The sequence below is a fragment of the Glycine max genome, unplaced genomic scaffold (assembly GCF_000004515.6).
Source record: "Glycine max cultivar Williams 82 unplaced genomic scaffold, Glycine_max_v4.0 scaffold_49, whole genome shotgun sequence".
NCBI lineage: Eukaryota > Viridiplantae > Streptophyta > Magnoliopsida > Fabales > Fabaceae > Glycine > Glycine max.
Genome location: NW_024464722.1, coordinates 132,969 through 144,124, shown reverse-complemented (window position 1 = coordinate 144,124; position 11,156 = coordinate 132,969). Strand labels below are relative to the sequence as shown.

General features: G+C 30.4%; 1 protein-coding gene across 1 annotated transcript in view; it reads left to right on the top strand.

Moving 5' to 3' along the window:
* The window catches only part of LOC100789502 (alcohol dehydrogenase-like 3), a 73,844-nt gene that overhangs the window by 37,201 nt on the left and 25,487 nt on the right, over window positions 1-11,156 (top strand). The gene's annotated exons all lie outside the window — the stretch shown is intronic.

The following is an 11,156-nucleotide window of genomic DNA, read 5'->3' as shown; positions in this document are numbered from 1 at the left end:
TGGTGCCACAAGGTTTTCTACAACTGATGGAAAACCAATATTGCATTTCTTGAACACTTCAACTTTCACAGAGTACACGGTAGTGGATTCAGCATGCGTTGTCAAGATTCGCGTTGATGGCGATGGTGACCTCAATCCCTACATTAAAAGACTTACCTTACTCAGTTGTGGCGTATCTACGGGTAAGAAACTTGGTCAACCTCAATAATTTAAAATATTACAAGCTTCAAATTTTACACATATAAAATATAAAATATAATCGGATCATGCATGATAATTCACTTTATTAATTTTTTTGTTAGTATTTTACTCATTTAGCTTTACAAATAATTAAGTTTTTTTAACTTGGTTTATTTGTACGTTTAGAAGTATTTTAAGAAATTTATCTTGGATAAACGTTTTTATTTTGAAAATTAAATGAATGTGTTTTCCCTAAACTAACCTAACTTATTAGCTAGTTCCTCTAAAAAAAACATAACTTATTAGTTAGTTAATATAATAATAATAATAATAATAATAATAATAATAATAATAATAATAATAATAATAATAATAATAATAATAATAATAATAATAATAATAATTTATGCACAGTTTACATAATAATTTGCGTTTTGGATCCATCCTATTAGATTGTTAGTTTTTTTCTCCCCTATTTAATTGAGGACCCACACCCCATCACTCCATGTATCACGAGATTTGGAATTATATGGAAACTTGACCTATTAAATAACAAATAATAAAAATTCTACCTGAAGATAATTTAATTTTTATTTCATGTTCTTTTCAAAGAATAATGCGTTTTCATTTTCACCTCACTTTTATGGAATTTCAAATCCTCTAAAATTGATTTTGTTGTATGCCTTTCTCTCTCTTTATCTATTTAGCTAGGGCTGGACATTCAACAAGGCAACTAAGGCCATGGTCAAGGTTATCAAACTCGAGAGTTTACGTAGACTCGTGAGAGTTTTATAAACTCAACTCGTAGACTTGTGACTTCATATAAAAATAATAACAAAATATTTATAAATAACATACTAATTAAATATTTCAATAATATAATTAATAAAGCAAAATAGTAAATTATAAAGGTCAGAACATTTAAATAACCAAGTCTAGTAATAATACACTACTACTAGATAATAACTTGTAGAGGTTATAGTAGTGGTAAATCATTCTTATCGAGGGAATGTTATTAGAGAATAAGAGCTTGATATTATTAAAGGTAAAAATTTTGTATTTGAAAATAACACGCTAAATGAAAGTATGTTGAATGCTAAACAGATAGAAAATAATAAAAAATGACTTAAATTTTGGTATAATTTTTTTTAACTTACTAACTCGTTGACTGGATGGTAAACTCGACAGCCTACCGAGTTTACTTAGGGTTTATAGAGTTTGCCCAGTGTCTACTAAAAAAAGAGTTTACTCAAGAGTCAACTCGCAGAGGACAAGTGGACTAGTAAACTCGTAAGAGTTAGCGAGTTAACTCAAGAGTTTGATAACCATGGTCATGGCCTCCCCAAATTTATAAGGCCCTCAAAGTTTTTTTAATAATAGTATTATTAATATAAATTATTTTTTAAAAGCCCATAGTCCATTTTTTAGTTTTTGCAAATGAAAAGTCCCTCAAGAGTGACTCAGTAAATTTTTCAACAGCTAAGCATATAATCCCTATTGGCTACTTGTACGATTCCAACATTAATGCAATTTAATTTTATTTTGACAAAAAAAAGTCATTTTTGGATCAATCTTTTCCTCTAGTCTCTCTCATTCTCATTCTCTCTATTCTCAGTTCTCTACTACTATATTCAAGTAATTATTTGACTTTTCAACTTTCATATAAGAATAAATAGGCATTTTGGTCCCTGACTTTTGACCCCTTTTGCAAATTCGCCCCTATCTTTTTGAAATATAAAAAATAGTCCCTATATTTGCATAAGTTTTACAAAATAGTCCTTGCCGTTAAATTTAAAAGTAACATCGTTAGTGAGGTGTATTGTTGGCAATTTTAGTGCCACATAGACTATCAAGGTGGCAAATTGTCCCAGATTGTGACACGTAGACTGGACTTTGATGCAAAATTTAAAAATTTGTCAAATATTTTCTTCTTCACTTGCTTCTTCTTCTTCAAATTAGGGTTTCTAAAGCTTCTCTCCTCTCAATTGCACTTCCAATGATGTTCTCATTTCCAAATTCCAAGCAACCACCAAAGTAAAGCGAAAGTACTGAGGAACGAGATTGGAACTTCTCCACGGAGATTATTGAGAGCATTTTGCCGGAGGATCTCCAGGCGACGGCGAAAATGTGCATTGACGGCCTCCAATCGCATCAGTGGCGGTGAAGCACTTCGCAGCAGCGAAACTCTAGCTACTAGCCAAAAATCATGCCGACAATCGCGTTCTGATTGTGAAGTCTGGCATGTCCCCTTCCTCATTCCGCTTCTCCGGTGCAGCGACTCATGGACGCAAGAACACGCTGTCACCGCACTGTTAAACCTCTCTCTCCATGAGGACAACAAAATGTCGATAACCAATGTTGGAGCAGTTAAGTCTCTAATTTATGTTCTAAAAACTGGAATTGGAACTTTGAAGCAGAACGCGGCGTGTGCACTCTTAAGCCTTGCATTGGTGGAAGAGAACAAGGGCTCGATCGGGGCTTTCGATGCAATACCGCCGCTGGTTTCTTTTCTTTTGAACGGTTTGAGCAGAGGGGAGAAGGACGCGCTGACGACGCTTTATAAGCTGTGTTTTGTTAGGCATAACAAGGAAAAAGCGGTGAGTGTCGATGCGGTGAAGCCGCTGGTGGAGCTCGTGGCAGAACAGGGGAACGACATGGCAGAGAAGGCCATGGTGGTGCTGAACAGCCTGGTGGGGATTTAGGATGGGAAGGCAATGGAATGAATCTCGCGGCTGAGAGATCCGACCGAGAGAGAGATCCATAGCGCCATGCCATGTTTTTGGTTTTGCTCTGCACACAAATGGAACCCACTCATTAGGGGTTTAGGCAGTGTGTGATGAAGAAGCTAAACCTAGGAGGTCTCATAATTCCCAAAATGGAATTTAATTGAGTTGAAGCACCCCAGAAGGTAAGAAGAATGAACATGTTTTTATAGATGGAGATGAATAGGGAATACCATTTACTATTTATTTTGTTTTGGCAATTGTTGTTGTTGGAGAGAACTACATACAGCTTGGAGAGAACTACATACAGCTTCATCATTCATCAGCTACTTAATTTTTGAATGGTTTTTATCCTAACTTATCATAATTTTTCAATTCAGTCCAAAGACTTGCCACATGAGTTTGCTTACATGGACAAATTCTTGCCACATAGACATATGACTAATAGTGAAAATTGGATTTTAACGGTAGCAACTTATTTGCATAACGGATGTAAAGATAGAGACTATTTTTTACATTTCAAAAAGATAGAGACTAAATTGCAAAAGGGACCAAAAGTTAGGGACCAAAATGCCTATCAACTCTTCATATAATTATATTCTAATTTGTGAATTGTTATACCCCACACCAAGTGACCAACTCCAATATTCCATCTCCAAGTGACAGGAAGAGGATACACACAAACGTTGTTAGCATCTCAAATTCTCAACAGGTTTGATCATTTCACTCATTTAATTTATAAAGCAATTGATTGAATTGAAATTAAAATTAAATTGAATGAACATTTACAAATTACAATTGTTACATCTCATTTTTTATTGTTTATCGTTGTATCGTTGTAGGTGCAAGTAAAGTGATTGTCACTACGATTTGGATTTTGGATACTCGTAGATGTGACGGTGCATAGTCATAGCTTAAAGAAATTTTCATTCACGAATTTAATTTTTCACTTTCCAGGTTTTATTGTTTCATTATTATCTTCTTTTTATTTTAAAATAATTTTGCTTGTTATTTTTATTTTAGTCTATCAGTAAAATATGTCAAATAGAAAGTATACATCTGGTTTGGAAAAATTGAAAAAAAAAGAAGAATTAAAAAATTGATTCAATCTCAACAAGGTGCTCTTCATAAATTTGTTACTATTCATAAAAAGTGTGAAAGCAATAACTTCCAAGATTATTTTGATGATGCCAAAGAATCAAGAGTTAAGCAAGTTCCAAAGAATCAGGAGTCAAAAAGCTTCAAGAATCAAGATTCTAGAATAATCAAGTTTCAAGATTCAATCAAGTTTCAAGAATCAAGATTCAAGAACAATCAAGATCAAGATTCAAGACTCAAGATTCAAGAATCAAGAGAAAACTCAATCAAGATAAGTACTAAAAACGTTTTTCAAAATATTGAGTAGCACAAGAATTTTTCTCAAAATCTTTTACCAAAGAGTTTTACTCTCTGGTAATCGATTACTAGAAGGTAGTAATCGATTACCAGTAGCCAACATTGTTTTCAAAACTAATTTACAAAGTTGTAATCGATTACCAATGTTTTAAAACCTTATATTTCAAATTTCAAGAGTCACAACTTGTGATAAAACATTTTCAAATCATTTTTAACTTGTGTAATCGATTACACAATACTTGTAATCGATTACCAGTATTTCTAAACATTATGATTTTCAAATTTAAACATGAAGAGTCACATTTGTTAATGTGTAATCGATTACACTGTGATGGTAATCAATTACCAGTGACTGATCTCGAAAAATAAATTACCAAAAGTCACAATTCTTAAAGTGACTTGTTTCTGAAGAGTTTTTCAAAAGTCACAACCTTTGAGTGACTAGTTTTCAAAAGAGTCACAACTTTTAAAAGTGACTAGTTTTCAAAAGAGTCACTACTTTTAAAAGAAACTAGTTTTTAAAGAAATTGCCAAGAGTCACAAACTTTAACTTGAGTCATCAAATGATTATAAATATGTGATCATGACATGAATTTAAAATAACTATTTTTACAGAACTTTCTGATTCATTTCTCAACATCTTTCTAAGAGTTTTTGTTCAAAACTTTATTTATTCAAGAAAAGTTCATTGGCCAAAAACTTGTGTTATTCTTCTTCTTCATCCCTTCTCTCTCTTGTCAAAAGATTCAAAGGACTAATCGCCTGAGAATTCTTTTGTTTCTTCCTTCTTCCTCTTGACAAAAGATTTCGAAGGACTAACCGCCTGAGATATCTTCTATTTCTTACAAAAGATTTCAAAGGACTAACCGCCTGAGATATCTTTTTCCCTTTCCCTTTATACAAATATTTCAAAGGACTAACCGCCTGAGATATCTTTTGTATCCCCCTCACAAAGAATTCAAAGGACTAACCGCCTAAGAATTCTTTGTCTTAACACATTGGAGGGTACATCCTTTGTGGTACAAGTAGAGGGTACATCTACTTGGGTTGTAATACTGAGAACAAGAGAGGTTACATCTCTTGTGGATCAGTTCAAGTGGAGGGTACATCCACTTAGTTGTTCAAAGAGAACAAGGGAGGGTACATCCCTTGTGGATCTTTGGCTTGTAAAGGATTTTACAAGGTTGAAAGAAATCTCAAGAACCATTGGTTGCTTGGGGACTGGACATAGGCACGGGTTATGGTTGAACCAGTATAAATCTTGTGTTTGTCTTCTTCTTCTCTACACTCTTTAATTTCTGCTGTGTACTTTTAATTGCCGCTTTTACTTTTGGTTAAGTTATTGTTTTTGTTCTTTACTTTCTTAACTTAGTAGTAAAAGCCTAGTTGAATCTAGTAACATTAAGAATGATAATTTTTGAATTAGTCAAGACACATTAATAATTAATTCAACCCTCACTTCTTAATTATTCCGAGGCCACTTGATCCAACAAAAAGGATGTTACAACTAGTTCAACACATACAAATATGGGAGGAAATTTTCCTCTAGAAATTCCAAATAATATTAATATGGTAGAACAAAATACTGATAATGAAAACATTCAAGAGATAGAAAATCTTAACAATATGAATAGTCCTAATCCTAATCAAGAACAAGAGGATAATGAAAATTTATAAGAAGATAGTTTAGAAACAAATAAGGAGCTTAATAGTACATCAATTGAAGTTTCTAAAAATATTTATGATCCAGGACAATGGAAAAATATTGATGAAAACTTTAGAGATTTAATTAGATATAATGATATGCAGTATCCAAAAGATGAAAATAATAGACATTTTTCTTCATTTTACTACCAAAAAGTAATGCCAAATGGAGAAAAATATGATCAAAGATGGCTAGTGTATTCAAAGGATTTAGATAAAGTGTATTGTTTTTGTTGTAAGTTGTTTTGCTCAAAAAGTTGTGCTTATATTGCTAATCACATAGTTAATGAAGGTACTAGAGATTGGAAAAATATTGGTTCCAAGCTTAAGAGTCACGAAACAATTTATGAACATATAACTAATATGGATAAATGGATCAAATTAGAAACAAGATTGAGAAAGAAAATTACAATTGATAAGGAGATCCAAGAACAAATTAACAAGGAGAAGGAACATTGGGAGAAGGTTTTGGTAAGGATTATAACTATAATTAAATATCTTTCTAAAAAAAATGTAGCTTTTCATGGGACAAATGAAAAAATATACCAAAAAGGCAATGGAAACATTGAGTTTAATTGAGTTGTTAGCAGAATTTAATCCAATTATGCAAGAGCATGTTAAGCGTATAAAAATGGTGACCTTCATAATCATTACTTGAGTAAGACTCTACAAAATGAATTTATAGAATTGTTGGCTTCTCAAATAAAAAATATTGTACTAAAAAAGGTTAAAGATGCAAAATATTTTTCTATCATTCTTCATTGTACTCCGGATGTAAGTCATTGGGAGCAAATGACTCTTATTTTGAGGTATGTTGATACTTTCAGTTGTCCTGTCAAAATAGAAGAATACTTTTTAGAGTTTTTACGAGTCAAGACACAACATGAAAATTTCTTTTGGAGGAACTTACTCAGGTATTAAAAAAATATGACCATGATATTAATGATATAAAGGGGCAAGGGTATGATAATGAGTCTAATATGAAAGGTAAAATCAAGGAGTACAAAAGAGTATACTGGACATAAACCCTAGAGCATATTATACTCCTTGCGGTTGTCATAATTTGAATTTAGTTCTAGGTGATATGGACAATTCATATACAAGAGCTGTTTCTTTTTTTAAAGTTTTGGAACACATTTATTCTTTGTTTGCTTCTTCGACCAAACGGTAGAAAATCTTACAAGAAAATGTATCTAAGTTTTCAGTTAAATCATTATCTCAAACTAGATGGGAATGTAGAATTGAAAGTGTCAAAGCCATAAAGTTTCAAGCACCAAAAATAAGGGATGCATTTGTTCAATTATTGAAAACTAGTGAAGATCCTAAGATAAAGAGTGAAGCCATATGTTTAGCAACTTATGAGATGGAAAATTTTGAATTTTTATTGGGAATGAATATTTGATATGATATACTTTTTGCCGTGAATTCTGTAAGTAATATCATGCAATCTAAACATATGCATATAGATGTTGCTATAGATCACTTAAGAGGCCTACTTATTTGAAAAATTATAGGGAAAATGGTTTTGCATCTGCATTAGAATCCATCAAAGAAATGACTATTGAAATGGATATAGAGCTCAAGTTCAATGAAAAACGTAAGATTCATAGGAAAAAACATTTTGATGACATTGTTAGTGTTGAGATAGCTCATTTTGATGAAGATTCTTTTTGCGTTGATTATTTTTTGTATATATTAGACTAGTCTACTTCTTCTATTGAGAGTCGATTTGAACAATTTTTAGAATATGAAAACATGTTTGGATTTTTATTTGATTCAAATAAATTTAAAACTTTAAGTGAAAATGAATTGAAAAAATATTGCATCAATCTTGAAAAGATTGAGTTTTGAGGACCGTTCTAATATTGATGGTCTTGATTTGTTTTCAGAATTAAAGTTATTGAAAGAAGTTCTAACAAATGAAATTAACACACCATTAAAAATATTGAACTATATAAAAAGGTTAGGTTCTTTTCCAAATACATACATTGCTTATAGGATACTATTAACATTACCAGTTGCGATCGTTGAAAGAAGCTTTTTAAAATTAAAATTGATTAAATCATATTTGAGATCAACCATGCTACAAGATAGATTGAATGAATTAGCTATGTTATCTATTGAGAGTGAGATGTTAGAGTTACTTGATTATAAAACTTTTAATAAATAATTTTGGACCTCAAAAAGCGAGAAAAATAACATAAAAATTATTAGTCTATATTAACATTATAACACAGACCCCTGTCTTTTTTCAAAAAAGAAAAAAACATAGGCCTTTGTCTTAATTTTCTCCCAAGGCCTCGAAATTCCTTGATACAACCCCGTATGACGGAAATATCAAAATTACTTATTTTGGATAATAGGTAGACTAAATATCTTGATTTAGAAATAGGGATATCAAAACTTAAAATTATAGGGAACCAAAATTACAATTTAGTCTTTTATATATTTTCTTAGGATCTTGTAAATACTAGCTACACAAATCCTCATTATTAGGCTAATCCTAGTGGGTTTTTGTATAATAATTATATTTATTTAATAATTATTTTTAAAATATATAAATTCATATAAAAGTTCACACTTTTAAAAATCATATATTATATTTATTTTATTAATAAATATATTTTGTTTCATAAATATAATATTTAATAATATCATTTAATTTAAGTTAAGTTTATATTATATTTATTAAATACTATAAGTAATATAATATTAGTAAAATTGACTTTCCATCAATTTATTAAACATTAAAATATTTAAAAGGAATTTAATTTAATATTTTATAAATCTTTTTGAAAACAATATCTATTGAATATAATTTATATATAAATGTAGAAATTAATTAAAAAAATTGAATAGAGATGACTATGATTAAAACAAATATAAAACTGAAAATTAAGATTAAATTTAGGTACCATGTTTGCCTATGATTAATTAAAACAATATAAATGAGACTCATGCTTTTAGCTTTCACGACCGGATAAAAGACTTTCTACGACGATTATAAAGTACATTCAAAGACGATTCAAAATCGTCTTTGAAGTCAACGCCGTCAAAAATCTTAATTTTTGATGATGGTTCCATAAAAAAATGTCTTAGAAATGGTATTCTTCTAAGATGGTTCTTAACTAAAATCTTCTTAGAAGAGTACCAATATATGCAATAATTGCAATTATCAAGAACACAAGTCAACATGTATTTGATATATGCAATAATCACTAGTAAGGTATAGGAAAAGAAAATAGTATTATAAGAATATCACATATTTTAACAAAAATCAACATGTTTTTGGTCAAATGACAAACGAGATATATTACATAATGGAAATTCAGTTTTGAATGGTATTTGATGAATCAATGAACCTTTAATGAACTACTTTGATTGCACAAAGTACAAACAAAGATTGGTACTTTATGAAGTTTCAAGCCTCACAAAAGTTGAAGATATCATTCAATAAATTACCTAAAAAAATGAATGGAAACTTCCTTTGTTAATGAACTCCCTTAATTTATCACATTTTCTTATTTGTCAAGTTAAGGTTGTTTTATTACAAGACAAACTTGTAAAAAGAAAGATGATTGTGTTACTTATATCCAAACCATACAAGACATGTATGATATTGATGGGGTAACTACTAGTGTCAGAACTCTAGAAAGCGAGATAAAGGACTTTCCTAGAAGGATAAGATTACATCAACGCTCATCCTCGAGTCTTGTTTAATTTAGTATTGGATGTGCTTACGAGAGTTGTGCACAAGATTATCCTTAATTACTTGCTTAGAAGATAAACTTTGGAATGAAAGAGTTTTTCGCTTGAGTAGTAAGACAGAGCATATGCATTGCTATTTTAGCCAAAACCAAGAGAAAAATGAATTGGAAGTAAAAATAGAAAAAGATGTTTACCACAGATTTCTAAATTTAAAATATTGGGAATCAATATCTCTTCATGAGTAAAATTTCATATAGACCCTCTTACTAACCATTATCTCACTACTCTCATTGTTTCTTCATGATACATGCTTTAAATTTTTTCCTATCCCCAAAATTTTTTCTGCTCCCAAATTAATGTTCCTGCAATTTAATTTACTGTTAATTTCATTCCTACATTTTACGATGATTTTTCCTTCATGGGACAGGATGCTTTAGTAATTATAATACATATTTGTAGAAAAATAACTCAACCAAACACATGTTTTAATCATTTACGGGAATATAAAAAATAACCCCAACCAATTTTAATAGTTAACCAAACATATTTTTCAAAAATACTCAGGAATAACATTTCTGTTATATTCTTAGAAAAATATTCTTGAGACTAGAAAATTAGTCGTAAAACAAACACTCTCTTAGTATTCTAGTTTAAAAATTATAAATATTTTACGTTTATTGAAATTAGTATTTCAGTTTATTAAAATTGTTAATTTTATAAAATTATGTATACATTATTATTATAATCTTAATATTACCAATTATGTTACTTTTATTAAAATATATATTATAAATATAATTTTTTCAAAAAATAAAGCTGATAAAGAAAAAGAACACTCTACCTTCAAAAAAGAAAAAAAAAACCAAAAATTAAACTCCCTCACTTCCCTCATTCTTAAACCATCACTCCCTCATGCACCTTAGCCATGGTTGCCCCTATGCCATGGTTGGAACTCGATGCCTTTTTGCCACGATTGCTAGATGGAATATCTGTTGGAAATTTTACTTTCCATTACTGATGGATACTCCATCAATAAATGGTGTTCCCTGTAGTTCCTGTTATCGATGGAATATCCATCGAAAATGTTGTTTCCCATAGTTTCCATTATCGACGGAGCATCCATCAAAAACATAAACAATCATTATTGATGAAAAGGAAGATAAATTTTACCGATGGATAATTCGTCGGAAAGTACCAATGGATTTTTGTCCGTTGGAAATGTTATTTTATCAACAATTTACAGTCTTACTGATTTTTCTTGTCGTGGTAGTTTGTCATTGTGTGTGGCCCTTGCTTGAGTTTGTACTCTTGAAGTCATGTAGTGCAAAGTATGTAACGCCCTTCATTAGAATAACAACCAATACTAAAAGGATTATATAATCTTCAAAATTATATCACGTTGCCAATACCTTATGTCTCCGAAATAAAGTTCAAACCAATTAAGTC